Genomic DNA, 20565 nt, shown 5'->3' with positions numbered 1-20565 from the left:
TTTACCTGATCATATGTCCATGTAATTTAAAATACGTGGGTATGACCACTCGGAGGGTAACAATTGAGAATTCTTGAGAATAAAAGCACTGTGAGATGTAAAAAACAGTCGACCAGACTGACAAGTCATTTCCTTGAAATGAACTATCGCCCTGATGATTTCAGGTGGACTGTATTAGAACAACCGTTCATTCCTGACCATGTCACTAACATCTCTAGGATTCTACTGATTAAAGAACAGAACTGGGTTTTCAAATTTCAGAGTGATAAAACAGGATTGAATGATGCAATACCTTGGGTTCAATCTGTCAGTGATAATCAAATGCAGTCTTCAGATACAGATCCCTCTATGGGTAAAATAGTATGAGGGCCACATTTTGTCTGAAATTACAAAACAAATACACCTAATATGCAGGAATATGTTCCCCTAACTGCTGTGTAAAGACACAGACATGATGCAACATGATTGAAGTAGTGGGTATGTACAGATATATAAATGATAACTGAGACCTTTTCTTACACTAACAACCCCTCACCCACATCGTAAGATCAGTAGGGTAGATTGGAACCCCATGTGGATCTAAGAGTTTATTAACACGCAAACTACTCTCAGAGTACGCTGACTTTGCTTGGTGACCAAACAAGAGTCAAACAGTCTGTTAGCCCACAGGCTAAACTCACCTCAAATATCTGTGTTTTAGCAGAATGTTTTACCTTTGGATTACCCCCGCGCTTTCCATACTGAGATAGAAAAGTGATAAAGCCTTTTCCATTCTGCAGCAAGCTCTTTAAACATTAGCTTAGCTAGTCCTATCTGCACCAAGAGAGGCCAGCTATCCCAGGCCAACCGAGGCTCCACGGCACTGCGGTATCGTTACGGTTTCGGAGGATCCTGACTTAGAGGTATTCAGTCATAATCCCACAGATGGTAGCTTCGCCCCTTTGGCTCCTCAGCCAAGCACATACACCAAATGTCTGAACCTGCGGATCCTCTCATACTGAGCAGGGTTACTATTGCAACAACACACCATCAGTAGGGTAAAACTAATCTGTCTCACAATGGTCTAAACCCAGCTCACGTTCCCTATTAGTGGGTGAACAATCCAACGCTTGGTGAATTCCGCTTCACAATGATAGGAAGAGCGACATCGAAGGATCAAAAAGCGATGTCGCTATGAACGCTTGGCGGCCACAAGCCAGTTATCCCTGTGGTAACTTTTCCGACACCTCCTGCTTGAAACCCAAAAAGTCAGAAGGATCGTGAGGCCCCTCATTCATGGTCTGTATTCATACTGAAAATTGAGATCAAGTGAGCTTTTGCCCTTCTGCTCCACAGGAGGTTTCTGTCCTTCCTGAGCTCGCCTTAGCACACATGCGTTATCATTTGACAGGTGTACCACCCCAGTCAAACTCCCCACCTGCCACTGTCCCCGGAGTTTGTCACGCCCAGTGGGCGCTGAGTGCTTGAAGCCAGAAATGAGACCCCCATGGGGCTCGCCCCCCGCCTCACCGGGTAAGTGAAAAAATTATGAGATTAGTGGTATTTCACCGGTGGCCCGAGGGCCTCCCACTTATCCTACATCTCTCGTGTCTCTTCACAGTGCCAGACTAGAGTCAAGCTCAACAGGACTTCTTTCCCCGCTGATTTTGCCAAGCCCGTTCCTTGGCTGTGGTTTTGCTAGATAGTAGGTAGGGACAGTGGGAATCTTGTTCATCCATTCATGAGCATTACTAATTAGATGACGAGGCATATGGCTATTTCTGTACCACCTTGCGGTGGCTCATTCTGGGTTATTATGCTGCCTATCAGCTTCAAATCGGTTTTGCTTCCAACAATACAGCATTCTTTTGCTCCGGAGTACAGCCACACTGAACGCTGTCCTCACTGGAACTGGGATCACGTATAGGCCAGAGATAGTACACCCTGCAGTACTATTCCAACAATTGAAAATTATCTACAAACGGTCCTGAGAAATTAAAGTATGATTAACAGGACATCAATAATCAATGTGTGGTATTTATGTGTATGACATTATTTTAGACCTATTCATCATTCAAGACATTTCAATAAGTATGATGTACACAATTATATCTAAATTGCCATAAGCACACATCTACAAAAATACACATCTACAAATTGCACATCTAACTAGAGAATGCACATCTATAACATTCTAAAAATTCACATCTATAAAATTCACATCTATAGTAAATCTTTTGTCAACTATAGACTAATATGTTAAAACAATATGCTTTATAAGGGTCACATGTGTGCTGCAAGAAAGTGTACATCATAGTATAAGCTTGATACTCAATTGTCCATGAATACTTGGCACATTTTAAGAGTGTCCATTAAAGTAGTCAGGCAAACATTTTTCTTGAATGGGAATGACATTTGCAGACCTAGATCAGCCAGAACAACATCATTACATTGAGGCCGAATACTACGACATCCAACGATAAAGCCATGAAATTTTACAGTTACATTTGGTGAGATCTTTGATTTGCTGTGACAGATCCTGATAGTATTTCACTTTACCCTCAAATGCTAATTCAAGGGAATTCTGTGAGTTTTCATTACAAATTGAAACATCAATCACTACAGCTGCACTATTTTTGGTAAACACTATGGGGCAGATTTATGTTAACTGGCGCATCCCCAGTGATGCGCCAGTTAACATGCGCCACAGTGCGCCACTGCTCCGCCACCCATGGTGCGCCGCATTTATGATGCGGCGCACCATGGGGCAAAAACGGCACAGATGCGTGACGCATCTGTGCCGTAAAGGTGGCGCAATGCTGGAGTTGCGTCGCAAGCGCGACGCAGCTCCAGCAAGGCTCGGGGGTGCCCATCTTAACAATGCTGCGTCAAGCCTTACGCCTGCTTCAAGCAGGCGCAGGCTTTTGACGCAGCATTGGCCTGAAAGTGACTGAGTGAAATCTCATAGATTTCACTCAGCCACTTTTGCGAGGCGCACCTGCCCCGGAACGCCCCCCCCTGCGCCGGAACCCCCACAAGCGGCGCAGGGCTTTACAACGTGACGCATCTGCCTAGATGCGTCACGTTGTAAATCGTTCGTAGGGATGCGCCACGTTTACGCCGCCTTGCGTGACGCAACAGCGGCGTAAACGTGGCGCAAGGGCCTCATAAATCTGCCCCTATATCTTATTTTCGTAGTTCACCTTGAGTATTCTTAACATGAGTTTCCCTATATGCCATCCAACCACACCTTTTTGCTCGATCAATGAGCAATTCCAGAATTTTATTAAGTCTTTTTATCCAATGTCCTTGGTTTTAGGACATGCGCCTAAAATATGTGAAATTGTTTCGCAAACATCATTACAATACCTACATGTAGCAAATGTACGATTTCTTCCCCTAGTGATGGTTTCTCTAGTATATAAAACATTTGCTCTTAACATCAGCGCAGCTATGTACTGATTTTCTTTCATTTTGTTATGCTTGCTGATCAAGAGGTTGAGGTTGGATTACTTGCTAAGTATTTTATACCATCACCTTGGACAGGAAGATTTGCCCATTTCTCAAATTCTTCTTTTCTCCAATCATATGTTGCTAACAAATTCAAATCATAACTCAGAAACCTACTATCTAAAATGTTGAGTTTGTGCGTTTTTTTATGATGTTATCAATTTTTTCATTTTTCACTTCTCCTGCATACATGAATGAATGAGCTATGTACAGATCTGGAGCTGCCCTGAGATACAATAGACTATTGACTTTAGTGAGACCAATTGTTGTACACAGCTTTGGTATACTGAGGCCCCAAAATGACCTGTACGAATATAGGAGACCATCACATGTGTATGCAGGAAGGTGTAGAAAATGTTTGACATACTTTTCTATTGTTTGATCCAGAACATTTAATGTTTTAGCTTCTGTTTGTTTCTAAATTAAATGACAGTTTAGGGACTGAGTACTGACACAAAATTTGTATTTTCTGCATGGGCTAAAGTGGTAGATTATCAAGGTTTTGAGCCCAATTAACAAGAACCTCACTAATTTTGTTGTTGCTTGTATGGCCAGTGTGTGGATCAAAGTTCAATCCGAGGTATCTCTCACTTTCTTCTGGATGATTGTTTTCAATATTTTCTTTTTCAAACTGCCATGGTTTATCGTTGTTAATCAAGATTTTATCTTTATGGTGACTAATATAAAATCCATGGGTCTTTTTCACATTAAGTTTTAAACCTCTTGTTTTACTGAACTTTTCAATGATTTTTAGATTTGTACTCATTCCTTCCCAGGTACTGTTGAGTACAACGATGTCATCGGCAAAGGCGAGATCGGTGATTTGCTCAATAAGACCATCTGATCCAAATGTGAAGCCCTTGCCGTTTTTCTGAAGATCACAAATCAGAGGATCCATGGCAATGTTAAATAACAGTGGGGATAAAGAGTCACCTTGTTTAACCACAGATTTCATTGTTATTTCCGGAGTTGCTTTGTTATTCTTTCCCTTGAAAAATGTTGTTGAGTCAGTGTATAAGTCTTTTATTATGTCTCTGATGTATGATGGAACTCTGCCTTGCAAGACTCTGTATAATGTGATCATGGCTGACACAGTCGAAGGCTTTTGAGATATCTATGAACACTACTGCTAATGAGTGACTGTGTTTTCGTGCCCCTTTTATGATATTTTGCAGGAGAGTCAGATTCTCGAGACAACCTCTCACCTTCATGAAGCCTTTTTGTTTCGTATTCAATTCAACAAAGAATTAGAGTCTTTTAGTTAGTATTTTTGTGAATAACTTCATGAATGCAGTACCGATGGTAATTGGACGCCAATTACTGATTTTTTTAAGTTCACTAATCGATACATTTTTGGGTATTATTATTGACGGTTCTTTTTGATACTTTCTGGTACTCTTCGATAACCAAGATAAAAATTCTGGGCAGCAGTCTTGGTTGCCTGCTGTGCACTTTATACAAGTCATTCAGACCAATCTTATCAGGCCCCACTGCTTTCTTTAACCCCTTCCATGCTCATGACGGAACGGTTCCGTCATCAGCGTCGGTGCTCCGGTGCTGATGACGGAACATTTCCGTCATGAGTCAATGTGATTTATGACCCTTCAGCACTGCAGCGAAATTCGCACAGCACTGAAGGGGTTAAATCGGAGTCCTCCAAGGCATTAGTTATTTCGAGCAGTGTTATTTCATTACATAAATTTCAAATTTCCGTTTCATCCGGTATCTGATCAGTCGGCATGAATTTAGGGTTTTTCTTGTTTTGTTTTTCAATTATGCTTTTGTAGTATTGAAAAATTTCATCAGCACTGATTTGACAAGTGGCATCTTTTGCCCCATCAGTGATAATCCTGGCAATTTTCTTTTTGTCTTTTTTAAACATTGCCTGGTATTCTTAAAGGCAGCCCTTTGCATTTGCATAATTTTTCTTGTGTGTCCGATTAAGCTTTCCGCTTTTCTTGTCTTTTTATGTTATCTTGTTTTCCACTGAGGCATTTTGGTGCTGATCTTGAGCAGAGTTCATAGGCTCATTATTGAGTTCACTTGCTGGTACAGGACTTATATCAGTGGTGTTTTCTGAGATATGTCACTATCTCATCCATCAGATCCATAGCAGCATTGTGTTGCTCTATGTTTTGGGTGTACTTCTCAATTTCTGTGATTCTATCTTCCAGCTTATCAAAGTTCTTGAATTTTTGGGCATGTTTGCGATTGATAAAGTCTCTGCGCTTTTCTGTTGTTACTTCCACTGTAACCTCTGGTTCAGCGCAAGAGTCATTTTCAGAAACATTTGATGCTTGCTGTACATCTTTTGCCGATTTTCTACTCTTATCTCTTCTATCTCTTCTTTTTTCTGCAATTTGTTTTCTGTTTTTAATGTCAAAATGTGGAACCATCGCTTGTTTTCATACACTTTGTCCAATTCTGCTAATAGCAGTTTTTCTTCCTGTGACCATCATTTTGATGGTTTGCTGCTTGCTAAAGCTGCTAGTCTAGCCTCATTTTGCGCTCTTGGATGCGCATGCTGAGCATGTTGTGAAACACCAATCTTTGTTCCAAATCTGAGGTCACAGAAGCTGCACAGGAATGGCAGCTCTCCTTTTTGAGGTCTTCCTTTACATTTGGCATAATGGAATGCAATATTGTGGTATTCGGCTTCTTTGTCACATTTTGAACAATATGTTTTAAGGTAGAAGCCTTTGCGCTTGTTTGAGACATGTTTTCTCAATTCTTTAAAAGTTCTCAATATGTCTCCACACAAGTCACATTCATACTTTTTGTTTGGGTATTTCCAATAAGTGACTTTTTTGTGTAGTCACTTTTCTTTGTTATTACATCTTCGCTGACCTCATACACATCGGGAAGATTTTCAAAGTTTGTTGTACCAATGTCATTCTTGGCTGAGGAGGCCACAAACTCGATGGATTCGCTGAGGTCTACTGTTGTGTCTTCTTCTGCTACGGAGGGTGAACTAGGGCCTATATTGTGATCTGAATCATTGTTGCTTGTTGCATTGTTTGAAGCGGGTGCATGTTTGTCAAATTCAGTGAGATGGTTAATGATTTCTGGAAAAGACAGCACCTCCTTACGCCATCTTAACAGGGTTTTTATTCTCCAGGAACTACCCCATCTGGAATTGGGTTAGTTTGCTTCACTATTTCTCACTATCACGTTTGCCGCCATGATAGAACATTGTTCGTCCTGTCTCTATAGACTTCCCTACGCAGCGTCTAGCATTAAGAGAGTCATAGTTACTCCTGCCGTTAACCCATGTTTCATTGAATTTCTTCACTTTGATATTCAGAGCACTGGGCAGAAATCACATCACGTCAACACCCCCCGGGCCTTCGCGATGCTTTGCTTTAATTAAACAGTCAGATTCCCCTGGTCCGCACCAGTTCTAAGTCAGCTGCTCCAGGGCCATCCATTTTCAGGGCTAGTTGGTTCGGCAGGAGAGTTGTTACACACTCTTTAGTGGATTCCGACTTCCATGGCCACCGTCCAGCTGTATATATCAACCAACACCTTTTCTGGGGTCTGATGAGCGTCGGAATCGGGCACCTTAACCCGGCATTCAGTTCATCCTGCAGCACCAGTTCTGCTTATGAAAAGTTGCCCACAAGGCACTCACATGCCATGCCTGGCTCCACGCCAGCGAGCCAGGCTTCTTACCCATTTAAAGTTTGAGAATAGGTTGAGATTATTTTGGCGTCAAGACCTCTATTCATTTGCTTTACCAGATAAAACTGGGGGTTCCGAGTGCCATGCCAGTTATCCTGAGGGAAACTTCGGAGGGAACAAGCTACTAGATTGTTTGATTAGTCTTTCGCCCCTCTACCCAGGTCGGACAACCGATTTGCACGTCAGGACTGCTACGGACCTCCACCAGAGTTTCCTCTGGCTTCGCCCTGCCCAGGAATAGTTCACCATCTTTCAGGTCCTATCACGCACGCTCATTGTTTCACCTGCCTGATGGAGCGGGCGAGACTGGCCGATGTGTGCCCACCGCTGAAACTGTGGCGGGATCCCATCTCAGCTGGCGCACATCGGTCCTCACCCTTATTGCGCCACAGGGTTTCACTCGCCCCTCTGATTCGCACACGTGTTAGACTCCTTGGATGTGTTTCAAGATGGGTCGGGTGGGTAACCGACATCGCAGCAGACCCCTGGTGCCTGGCATGGGCCTCCCCGCCCGGCGGCGTGACACAGTCAGGGCGCACTTAGAACAGTCTGCCCCAGTCAACAGTCGTGCCAGGAGCAGGGGGGCCCGTCCCCCCTTTAACTGCCCCAGCGCGCTCCAAGGGGCGGCTGGGAACGGGTTCCTGGGGAGGGCGCGGAGGTGGTCGAATCTCCTTTGGCCCGCGGACATGGCAAAGCTGCTGCCAGGTGGGCTGTAACACCCTTCGCCAAAGCGGAGTGCCACCAGCCACCCCAGAGCATTTCCAGCCGACCCAGAGCCGGTTGCGGCGCACCGCCGCAGAGGAAATGCACCCTGCGGGGGCCAGGTAGGGCCGGGGCGCCGGTCCCGTAGAGGGGATCCGGAACTCCCGGGCCATCGACCTTCCCGCCATGTTGAATCCTATGGGCGTACTGCACGGACCCCACCCGTTTACCTCTTGACGGTTTCACGCCCGCCTGAACTCTCTCTTCAAAGTTCTTTTCAACTTTCCCTTATGGTACTTGTTGGCTATTGGTCTCGCGCCCGTATTTAGCCTTAGATGGAGGTTACCACCCGCTTTGGACTGCATTCCGCCGCAACCCGATTCTGAGGGTGAGTCCCGATCAGAAGGACTTGGGCCCGTTGAGCGATGCCGGAGAGTCAGTCTTCTGTACACCACATTTTTCCTGCCCGCCACCGGGCGGGAATTCGGCGCTGGGCTCTTCCCTCTTCACTCGCCGTTACTGGGGGAATTCTGGTTAGTTTATTTTCCTCCCCTTAGTAATATGCTTAAATTCAGCTGGTCGCCACGTCTGATCTGAGGTCGTAGTCGGAAGGAAATGCCGGAGCGTTAAGGGGGAGCCAGGAAAGGCCAGCTCCCTGCCGGAGCAGGGGACAGGCATTCCATCAGCGTGCGCCATCTTTCCCTGGATTGCATCTGGAGGGGTTTCGCCCTCACTGGGAAGGTGGCCGGGGAGCTGGGCGCCCGAGGCGCGTGCGCTCAGGCAGCCGGTGGGACACCACAGACAGCCACACGCGGCTCGCAGCCAGCCGCCCCGGGACAGGCCCGAGGCAGACAGGTCGCCAGACTCCTTCTCGGGGCCTGGCACGCCAACGGCATACCTCTGCGGCAGGACCCGGAGAGGGAGCCTGCCACTGGCGATCGGGGGGTCTGAACTTGTGGGGGGACAAAGGGGAAGTGGGGCTAACCCTGCAATGGCCCCCGCCGCATCCCGGGATAGCCCTGGGGCGATTGATGATCGAGCGACCCCAGACAGGCGTAGCCCCGGGAAGAACCCGGGGCCGCAAGGTGCGTTCGAAGTGTCGATGATCAATGTGTCCTTCATTGACGCGCGAGCCGAGTGATCCACTGCCAAGAGTCACAGGCAACTTTTTGAAAACGTTCACCCACCTGTGGGCGCAGGAGAGGCGGGAGTAAGGCGACGGCATCCGTCCGATGCCTGCGCGGCGAGACGGCCTGGGCGCCCTGTTCAAGGCTTCCCCTCTGGGAGTCAGAATGCACTGTTGGGAGAAAATAAACGTTACCAGGGGCTTGGCCCGGGATTCCACCAGGGGGCGTGGGAGGGTGCTCCCAGATCGATGGGAGCAGGCAGCCCCGCAGCCGCCGGTTCCTCCCGGGGTAACCTGGGAGAGACCACGAGAGTCTTCAAACCCCTCGGCCCGGCTGCACAGGACCGGATCGATCCGAGTACCTGGCAACAAGGGACGGGCGCCCCACCTGCACGTCAGCCATCTGCCACCGGGCAGCCTGAGCCGTGCCTGCAGGCTGGTGATCAGCCCACCACCACCCTTGCCCGGGCCAGAGGTGCCGGAAGGGAAGAGCCAGGCGGCTCCCCATCCCACACGCCTTCCACCGAGAGGAGCCGGGGTCCCCTCGTAGGCCCTTGGCCCCTTCTCTTCCATGCCACCCTGCCGTGCAAGAAGGGCTGCTCCTTGTTAACCCGGAACCCGGTCAGGCTGTTGACTCGGGCACGGGAGGGCCTAGGCAGGGCCAGGGCCATTTTGAGGGAGGGGTGGTACCAGCCCAGGGATGCACTGCCATTCGGTGTCCCCCCCACTACTGGGAGGGTCATGGTGGGTAAGCTTGGGTTCCATCTCAGAGAGGGACAGGGGATGAGGGCCACCCCCCATCCCCGGTCCCTCATGTGTCGGTCAGGAACTCTCGGGGGGGAAGAGGCCCACCGAAGTCCCAGTCCTCACCCGAGCACCCCATTAGGCCGCTGACCGCACTGCTGGCCGGGGCGCGCAAGGGCAGGGCCGGGTCCTGTGCCTACGGTGTGTGCTTGCAGGAGGCAGCCGAGGCCTTCGGGCTGGTGCCATCGGTCACTCGGGCCGCTCTGCCGTTAATGATCCATCCGCAGGTTCACCTACAGAAACCTTGTTACAACTTTGACTTCCTCTAGATAGTCAAGTTTTATCGTCTTCTCGCTCTCCACCAGGGCCGTTGACGACCCCAGCGGGGCCAATCCGAGGACCTCACTAAACCATTCAATCGGTAGTAGCGACGGGCGGTGTGTAGAAAGGGCAAGGACTTAATCAACGTGAGCTTATGACCCGCACTTACTGGGAATTCCTCATTCATGGGAAAGAAATGCAATCCCCAATCCCTATCATGAACGGGGTTTAGCGGGTTAACCGCACCTGTCAGCGAAGGGTAGACACACGCTGATCCGTTCAGTGTAGCGCGCGTGCAGCCCCGGACATCTAAGGGCATCACTGAACTGTTATTGCTCAATCTCTTGTGGCTGAACGCCACTTGTCCCTTCAAGAAGTTGGACGCCGACCGCTGGGGGTGGCGTAACTAGTTAGCATGGAGGAGTCTTGTTCGTTATCGGAATTAACCCGACAAATCGCTCCACCAACTAAGAACAGCCATGCACCACCACCCATAGAATCGATAAAGAGCTATCAATCTGTCAATTCTTTCCGTGTCTGGGCCGGGTGATGTTTTCCGTGTTGAGCCAAATTAAGCTGGAGGCTCCACTCCTGGTGGTGCCCTTCCGTCAATTCCTTTATTTATTTATTTATTTATTTTTTATATTTTTTTATTCAAGATTTTTCCCCATCTTCTTTATAACATGAGCAGGGCACAATAATTACAGTAAAATAGAACATAAAATCATACATACATATTCAAATATCCATCTAAACAAGTGCTTAGCCTTTTGACAATCAGTACCTAATTTCCATCGAATAAAAGGACCCCAAATTTGCATGCCCAATTTCTTACCCTTTTTTCCCTTCCTAGCATATATGGCTGTTTCCAGTTTTTGAATTGACAATAGTTTGCCTAACCATTGATGATATGATGGAGGGTTAGGATCAAGCCAAGCAGAAGCCACTAACAATCTCATGATCGCCATTGCTACAAATATAAAATTTCTACAACTCGACTGCCCATCGACATCTATCCCCAATAACATAATTGCTGGTGTTAACTCTATTGTTGTTGACAGTGCATTCCGAAAAAAATTCTGAATATCCTGTTTCATCTTATCCAAATGGGGACAAACAGAAAAAATATGTAGCAGATCAGTATCTGTACTACCACATCTAAAACAAGTAGTACCAGATAAACCTCCCCACTGGGCAATCTTCGCGGGTGTATAATATAGATGATAAAGTATCTTAAAGTTTCAGCTTTGCATCCATACTTCCCCTGGAACCCAAAGACTTTGGTTTCCCGGAAGCTGCTCGGCGGGTCATGGAAATAACGCAGCCGGATCGCTAGTCTGCATCGTTTATGGTCGGAATTGCGACGGTATCTGGTCATCTTCGAACCTCCGACTTTCTTTCTTGATTAATGAAAACATTCTTGGCAAATGCTTTCACTTTGATTCATCTTACGCCGGTCCAAGAATTTCACCTCTAGTGGCACCATACGAATGCCCCCGACCATCCCTCTTAATGTCCATAGTTCCGAAAACCAACAAAATAGAACCTGAGTCCAATTCCATTATTCCTAGCTGAAGTATTCAGGCAACCGGCCTGCTTTGAACACTCACATTTTTTCAAAGTAAACTCTTCGGACCCCCAGGACACTCAGTCATGAGCATCAAGGGGGCAGCGAGAGGCAGGGGCTGGGACAGGCAGTAGCTCGCCTCACGGCGTATATGGCCAGCTCAATCCTAGGATCCAACTACAAGCTTTTTAACTGCAGCAACTTTAGTATACGCTATTGGAGCTGGAATTACCGTGTCTGTTGACACCAGACTTGCCTTCCAATGGATCCTCGTTAAAGGTAGGTCCTCTGACCGGGGCCCACGGACACCTTGACAATCAGGGGAGGCCTGCACGGGACCGATGGACTCCCATCCGGGGCCCTTGGTGGAGCAGCAGGCCAGGGGACGGGGTCCAGGGCTGGGCCCACGGTCCCAAAGGCACAGGGGAAGCCTCCCCGGGACTGCTGGACACCATCCTGGGCACACTGCCATGCAGCAGGACCAACGACAGAGCCCGGGGTGGGGAGGCAGCCCTCCCCGGGCCCTCAGGGGCCCCAGCCGGAGATCCTGAACCCAGCCAAGCAAGGGGAGGCTCCCCGGGCACCACGGAACCCCGTCCCGGGCCTTTGGCAGAGCGGCAGGCCAGGGGATGGGGCCCTTGGTTGGAGCACCTGACCCAGGGCTTGATGGGGCCCCTGGACCCAGCCGGGGCTCCCAGGCCCAGAGGCGCAGGGGAAGCCTCCCCGGGCCCGCCGGACACCATTCTTGGCACCCTGCCACGCAGCAGGACTGAGGACAGAGCCCGGGGTGGGGTGGCAGCCATCCTCCGAGGGGCCCTCAGGGGCCCTGGCTGGAGCTTCTGAACACAGCCAAGCAAAGGGAGGCTCCCCGGGCACTACGGAACCCCTTCCTGGGCCTTTGGCGAAGTGGCACACCCGGGGATGGGGCCCAGGGCCAAAACCCCAACCCGGGGCCCGGCAGGGCCCCTGGACCCAGCCGCGGCTCCCAGGCCCAAAGGCGCTGGGGAAGCCTCCACGGGCCCATAGGACACCATCCCGGGCACCCTGCCATGCGGCAGGACCAAGGACAGTGCCTGGCGTGGAGAGGCAACCCTCCCCAGGGCCCCGGAGAGCCCCTGAACCCAGACAAGCAGGGGGAGGACCCCCTGGCACAACAGAACCCCATCCCGGGCCTTTGGTAGGATGGCAGGACGGGAGAGGGGTCCCAGGGCTGGAGCACCCAACCTGTGGCCTGGCAGGGCCCAGGGACCCAGCCAGGGCTCCTGGGTCTGGAGGCACAAGGGAAGCCTCCACAGGCCCGTGGTACCCCATCCCGAGCGCCCTGCCATGCAGCAGGACCGAGGGCAGAGTCTGGGGTGGGGAGGCCACCCTCCCCGGGGCCCTTGTGAGTCCCTGAACCCAGCCAAGCAGGGGGAGGCTCCCCATGCCCACAGGATCTAATCTGTGGCAGCCTGCCACGTGGCAGGCCCAGGGACAGACCCCAGGCTGGAACGGCATCTTGGCCCATCCAGCTGATGACTGAGGACTAAGAAGGGCGAAATTTGCGAATTCGTGTTCCGCGAATTCGCGGATTTCCCTGTGAAATCGCAAAAAAAATCGGTGAATTCGCAAATTTTCCCATGAAATCGCGGATTGTTTGGCGATTTGCCCTGGAGTACTTTCTACTGGCTAATCCAGTAAGTGCTCCCTCATTCGGTAAATGTATAGTGCTTTTACTACACTCCAGCTGCGTAAAGGGCCAGAAGATGTGCCTCCAGTGACCATGTGTGCCTGTAACACAGGCACAGGCACACATGGTCACTGGAGACACATCTTCTGGCCCTTTACGCAGCTACAGTGTAGTAAAAGCACTATGGGGCAGATTTACAAGCGGCTTATGCCTCTTTAGCGCCGCAGTTGCGTCACTTTTGTGACGCAGCGGCAGCACAAAAGATGCTCCATGGTGCTGGGTATTAACAACGTGACGCATCTGAGAGATGCGTCAGGTTGTAAAGCCCTGCGCCATCAGGAGGCGTTCCAGAGCAGGGGAGGGCGTTCCTGCGCAGGAACGCCTCCTAAAAGTGGCTGAGTGAAATCTACAAGATTTCACTCAGTCACTTTTAGGCCAATGCTGCATCAAAACCCTGCGCCTGCTTGAAGCAGGCGCAAGGCTTGACGCAGCATTGGGGAGATAGGGCCCCCCAGAGAATTGCTGGAGCTGCGTCGCGCTTGCGACGCAGCTCCAGCAATGCGCTGCTTTTACGGCACAGATGCGTGACGCATCTGTGCCGGTTTTGCCACATGGTGCGCCGCATTGTAAATGCGGCGCACCATGGGTGGCGGAGCTGCGGCGCACAATAACTGGCACATGCCTGGGGATGAGCCAGTTATTGTAAATCTGCCCCTATACATTTAGCCAACGAGGGAGCACTTACTGATTAGACATTAGAAAGTACTCCAGTTGAGTAGAGGTATTGCACAAAAAGGTGGCATCTTCGTGGACAAACTCGCAGGGCGGGATTCATTCTACTCGTTTTTCGTGCCCTTCTGCCCTCTGTTAGACTCGTTTTTCCCTTGTTTTCCTGCCCATCTGCCCTCTGTTAGACTCGTTTTCTCCTTGTTTTTCTGCTCTTCTGCCCACTGTTAGACTCGTTTTTTGTGCCCTTCTGCCCTCTGTTAGACTCATTTTTCCCTTGTTTTTCTGCCCTTCTGCCCTCTGTTAGACTCGTTTTTTGTGCCCTTCTGCCCTGTTATTCCCTTGTTTTTGTGCCCTTCTGCCCTCTGTTAGACTCGTTTTTGTGCCTTTCTGCCCCTGTTAGACTCGTTTTTTGTGCCCTTCTGCCCTTTGTTAGACTCGTTTTTGTGCCTTTCTGCCCCTGTTAGACTCGTTTTTTGTGCCCTTCTGCCCTCTGTTAGACTTGTTTTTCCCTTGTTTTTCTGCCCTTCTGTCCTCTGTTAGACTGGTTTTTTGTTCCCTTCTGCCCTCTGTTAGACTCGTTTTTCCCTTGTTTTTCTGCCCTTCTGCCCTTTGTTAGACTGCTGTTTGTGCCTTTCTGCCCTCTGCACCACCACATTATCACTCAGCACCACCACATTATCACTCAGCACCACCACAGCACCACTCAGCACCACCACAGCACCACCACAGCATCACTCAGCACCACCACAGCACCACTCAGAACCACCACAGCACCACTCAGTGCCACCACAGCATCACTCAGCACCACCACAGCATCACTCAGCACCACCACATTATCACTCAGCACCACCACAGCACCACTCAGCACCACCACAGCATCACTCAGCACCACAACAGCATCACTCAGCACCACCACAGCACCACTCAGCACCACCACAGCATCACTCAGCACCACCACAGCACCACTCAGCACCACCACAGCACCACTCAGCGCCACCACAGCATCACTCAGCACCACCACAGCATCACTCAGCGCCACCACATTATCACTCAGCACCACCACAGCACCACTCAGCACCACCACAGCATCACTCAGCACCACCACAGCATCACTCAGCACCACCACAGCACCAATCAGCACCACAACAGCACCACTCAGCGCCACCACAGCATCACTCAGCACCACCACAGCATCACTCAGAACCACCACATTATCACTCAGCAGCACCACTCAGCACCACCACAGCACCACTCAGCACCACCCCAGCATCACTCAGCACCATCCCAGTATCACTCAGCACCACCACAGCACCACTCAGCATCACCACAGCACCACTCAACACCACCACAGCACCACTCAGCGCCACCTCAGCATTAATCTGCGCAACCATTCAACAACAACTGGTTCAAATATGTTCTCTCAATGTTTCAAGCTTTATTACAAATGTCACAAAAAGATGTTAATATTTCAATTCTGTTCTTGGATTTTCGTCACAATAAAATACACTGAACATAATCTTCACAGGCCGCAGGTTATTAATCTTAATACAAAGATAGAATTCCACAAAACGGGGCCCGCAACCTACAAGGGAATACACTCTGAAAATCTAAAGCGGCTCAAATGGAGTGAGAATAACAGTACGAACATCTTAACTGTAAGCAAGGAGTTCATTAAAGGCAGCTTTGATCAAGAGGTCACCCCGACAGTGAAATGGTCGCTGCTTTGCTTTCATCTGATTAATAGCTTCCCATTGACAGTCCAGGGCTCAAGCCACACTCCATTGGCTGAGCTCACAGTCTCCACCGACACAAAATCTCTAAAGAGAACGAGAAACAACGCCCTAAGATTATTCTTAAAATTTCCATGGAATAGTGCCTACCACACAACCTACCAACAAGCTCAAAAAGCATTCAGGAGGGCAGTTACCCAAGAGAAAAAGGCACAGGAATCCCAATACTGGGTTGAATTGGTGTGGGAGAGCAGGAAAAAAAACTAGAGGAAATTTTGGGCCCTCGTCAACCGCACCAATCCAAACCTGACAAATTCCGGCTCAGCAAATATTCAGGAAGCGGAATGGGTAACATACCTAACTGTCCACTTTCAGGTACAAGATCACTTGGGCCACATTGGTCCACCTAGTACACATGGCACTGGTGCTAGCGTAACATCGAGCACTCCTCTTACTCTAGTACAAGAGTTCACCGAGGAATATGTACTATCCGAAGAAAGAGTCATTAAAGCAGTGACAAAAGGGAGGCAAGACGGAGCACCAAGCCCGAACGGCCTCCCACAGAGGTTGTTCAATTCAGACATTCCCTTCTGGTCCATGGAGCTAACTGACCTTTTCAATTACACTCTGAGGACAGCAGCAATCCCGGATTCAAGGTGTGGTGCAATTATACACCCTATTTACAAATCTGGATCACGCGCTGCCCCTGAAAACTACAGACTAATTGCCCTGTTGGACATAGAGGCGAAACATTACGCGGGGCTTATTCTGGAGGACCTTGGGCAATGGGTAAAGGACCACAACCTGATACCACTAAATCAAACAGGGTTTGTCGCCAACTCAAGAACCATGACAAATTTATTAGCAGTTTCTACCATCATCGACAAAGCCATTTTAACATCTAGGGCATTATTTTGCTGCTTTGTCGACTTTAACAGCATGTGCGCTATCGGGTTTTCCCGCTGCGCGCTGGATTTTCAAAAAACCTGCGTTACGTGACAAAGCCAGCTCGTCATGCGCGTACCGCAGGTAACGCTCATGACGAGCTGGCTTTGTCATCAGCGCTGAAGGGGTTAAAGCTGCATTTGACAGGGTTCCCAGGATGCAACTCTGGGAAAAACTGAGGCAGTGGGGAATTCCAGACAAAATCCTGAACCCTATTATCCAATTGCACACAAGTACCTGGGTTCGAGTGAAGTTAGGGTCCGGCATGCATCTCTCGCGAAAAATCATGACCTCAAGAGGAGTCAAGCAGGGATGCGTGCTGGCCCCCCTTCTCTTCAATCTTTTCATAGCAGACTTGCCAAGCACCCTAGACAAAGTAAACAGTCACCCGCCTAGGGTAGGAGGCACGCCACTATGTAACCTTTCATATGCCGACGATCTGGCCCTGTTCAGCCTCACAAGGGTAGGGTTACAAAGGCTTCTTGACTCACTGATCCAATACACGATGATTAACCAACTAGAAGTCAATATGAAAAAGACCCTGATTGTTCCCTTTGGCAAGAAACGTTATGGAGGTGGTGGCTGGTCACTAAACAAAACAAGCCTCAGCACGGGTCAATCATACAAATACCTAGGCGTCCATATGGACTCTAGGGGTAACTTTGTAAAGCAGAGTAATGTGATTGCAGCCAAAGCCACGGCACTAATGGTATCATTGACCAAGCTGTCGACAAAACTCTCAGGCCCAACTCTTTCCCCCCTATTAGAAGTTCTAAGAGCAAAGATCGGCCCCATTATCATATGGTATAGAGACCTTCAAAGGTAAAATGAACACCGCCTTAAACAAAAACACAACAAGAATTTACAAAAAAGTACTGCATTTGCCAAGTTCTGCATCCCCTGCGCAGATCAGACTAGAGTTGGGCCTAACAAATTACGATGCCCAAAATCTTGGCACATGCCTAAAGCTCTGCCACAGACTAAGACAGGCCAAATCTGGCACACTAGAATTTCGAGGCTGGAAAGAGATTAACGAGAGTAACCCAGGAGGATCATTTGGCCGTCTTTTGAAGGATTACATCCACCAGATGTCAGCTGCTGACCTCTGAGCCCTCAAGCCTAGCCAATCTGCCTTTAAAAATGCAATTAAAAAATGTGTGAGCTCGATATCTCTCGCAATTGACAAAGCCCTCCTCACCAAACGCAGCCATTCTTGGGAAGTAGTTAACTCCTACAAACAAGTGTCTGTAGCAACGTATTTTTCCACCACCTTTTCACTCCATCTAAAGCGCAGTTTCATCACCCTAAGAATGGGGGACTGGCGCTTTCTTCAAAATATACCCATCTGGCGACGTACGGAGGAGGACATAACCTGTAGAGGAAGTTGGTTAGCGATAGAATCAATTTTGCACGTGGTCTGCATCTGCCCCACCTTTAACTCTCAACGCAGGCGCATGCTTAGGTCAGAATGGATCAGGTTGGGGGTTTGGACCTGTAGGAATGCCATCATTGCTGCTTTGTCCATGGACAACACTGTTTTAAACATAAAACTTGCTAAATTTATTCAACAAGCGTATCGCTGCCTTAATACAAAGAAAACAGCCATGGCCTTGCCACTGACTTTTTAGATTAAACAATGTACTGTAACAGAATCCCCAATGACCTGGAGGGTCGTAACACTAATCGAAACCCTGCAGCATGTACCCTTTATGGTTTGATTTTATAATTGAATACGATGGGAGATGCTTGAGACACCCCAGGTCATGTTTGACAAAACAGTTTAAATTTTTATTTTTTATGCTCCTTATGTTTGCATTGGTTTCTCTTTTAAACTATTTTTCTCACAAAACTGTACACAATGTGATTTGGGAAACTTTTAAAGATATTGTTTTATATCTAAATAAAGATTATTATTATTATTATTAAAATAATCTTCACAAAAGTTATTTACAAAAGTTTAAGCTATTGCCAATATAAATTAAAATCACTTTTATTTAAGTATTAATTATTTAAAAAAATTAAAAGCCATTGTAATTTGTAATGTCAATACATCTAAGTCACGTAAATATAAAACATGTTGCTTTACAAATGCTATAGGTGTCACATTTGCGAAAGTTATAACTATTGGCATTGTAAATGACAAAGTTATTAATTTACCTATTTTCAAAACCAACACATAAATAAAAAAAAATTAATTTACAAGACCAATAGCTTAAACTTTCCTAATGCGAGACCTATTGCATTGCAAATACTTGTTTTTATATCTGTTAGTGCTTCCTGTTGAGGTTTAATTTTCGTGACAGGTGCCTCATTGCCTACTTGTAACTATTCTCTGACCCTGCTTCAAGGGTCAGAGCAGGGTCAGAGAATAGTTGCAAGTAGGCAACGAGGCGCCAGGAAGCACTTACAGGCTTACAGCAGCAGGTGCCCAAGTTGAAGTTGATTTCTTTGTAACCCTTTTGTAAAAGGTTACAAAAAATTCGCTTCAACTTTTGCACCTGCTGCTGTAACCCTGTAAGTGCTTGGCTGAAAATTCGTCCACGCTGATTCACGGATATTACCGCGATTTCGTGAGATTCGCGGATCGCGAAATCGCGGAAAATTCGCAAATTCCGAGAGCGGAACAAATTTTCAGCCCATGCTTACTGAGGACCACTAGGCTGAGAGGGGTTCCAGAGTACCCTGTCCCTAGTAATCTGGAGGAAGGCTACCCCCCTTTCTGGTAACCCGTGCTCACCGCGAGACTCAGGGGACCCTAGGCACAGACACGCCCGACCTCTTGGAGCCCTGGCTGCAATCAGGGAAGCAAATGAGCCCCCATCAGGATTTCCAAGGCAGCCCGGCCACCTGGTCTCCCCATTGAAAAGCACTGAGTCCGACCAGATTGCCGAGGAGAAAGGTGCGACCAGATCACCGTGCTGGCACAAATGTCCTACCACCCAGCATTCCCCTTGTTCTCCCGAGTAAAATGATACCTCACTTGTGTGGGTGTCCAAAGCAGAACTGGCTAAAAACATATTTTAAAACAAAATATAGCGCTTAGAATTCTCGGTGCTATACTCTAAATCCCCATGTTTGGGCTCTTCCTAGCCACAGGCATTTGGACCACCCACACAAGTGAGGTATCATTTTACTCGGGAGAACAAGGGGAACACTGGGTGGTAGGACATTTGTGTCAGCACAGTTATCCCATGTAAAAATGTATGGAAAAAGTGATTTTTTTCAGCTAAATTTGAGGTTTGCAGCGGATTCTGGGTAGGAAAACGTTGGGGAACCACCGCAAGCCGTACCTCGCTGGACTCCTCCGGGTGTCTAGTTTTCAGAAATGTGCGGGTTTGGTGGGTTTCCCTAGAGAGCCGCCAAACCCGGGCTCAAAAACTCATGTGACCCCCTTTGCAAAACCAGGTTGTTTTGTGATAGGTAATTTTGATGTCGCCTCAATAGGTTGTGGGCCCTTGACTGTCGCGGGTACTTGACCCACCCACGGGGGTGAGGTATCATTTCTATAGAGAGACCTGGGGGAATGCTGGGTGGGAGGAAATTTGTGGATCCACGTAGATTCCCGAACTTTTTCACACAGAACATTGAGAAAAAAGTGAATTTTTCAGCTAAATTTGAGGTTTGCAGGGGATTGTGGGTAGAAAACTTTAGGAAACCCATCCAAGCCTTACTTTGCTGGACTCGCCTGGGTATCTTGTTTTCAGAAATGTGTGGGTTTTGTAGGTTTCCCTAGATGGCCGCCGAGCACGGGCCCAAAAGCTCATGAGACCCCCCCTTGCAAAACCAGGTTGTTTTGCAATAGGAAATTTTTATGTCGCCTCAATAGGTTTTGGGCCCTTGCCTGTCACGGGTATTTGAGTAA

The 20565-nt window shown here is 48.4% G+C and overlaps 3 pseudogenes; all 3 read right to left on the bottom strand.

Annotated features, from left to right (window-relative positions):
- Positions 1-635: 635 nt before the first annotated feature.
- Positions 636-8474, bottom strand: LOC144771043 (28S ribosomal RNA; annotated as a pseudogene).
- A 438-nt stretch (positions 8475-8912) lies between these two features.
- On the bottom strand, positions 8913-9029 carry LOC144771182 (5.8S ribosomal RNA; annotated as a pseudogene).
- A 990-nt stretch (positions 9030-10019) lies between these two features.
- On the bottom strand, positions 10020-11955 carry LOC144771361 (18S ribosomal RNA; annotated as a pseudogene).
- Between the last annotated feature and the right edge of the window lie 8610 nt (positions 11956-20565).

Source organism: Lissotriton helveticus, chromosome 7, assembly GCF_964261635.1.
Source record: "Lissotriton helveticus chromosome 7, aLisHel1.1, whole genome shotgun sequence".
Classification (NCBI taxonomy): Eukaryota; Metazoa; Chordata; class Amphibia; order Caudata; family Salamandridae; genus Lissotriton; species Lissotriton helveticus.
Note: the sequence above shows the minus strand (reverse complement) of the source record. Positions and strands in the feature narration are given on the sequence as shown.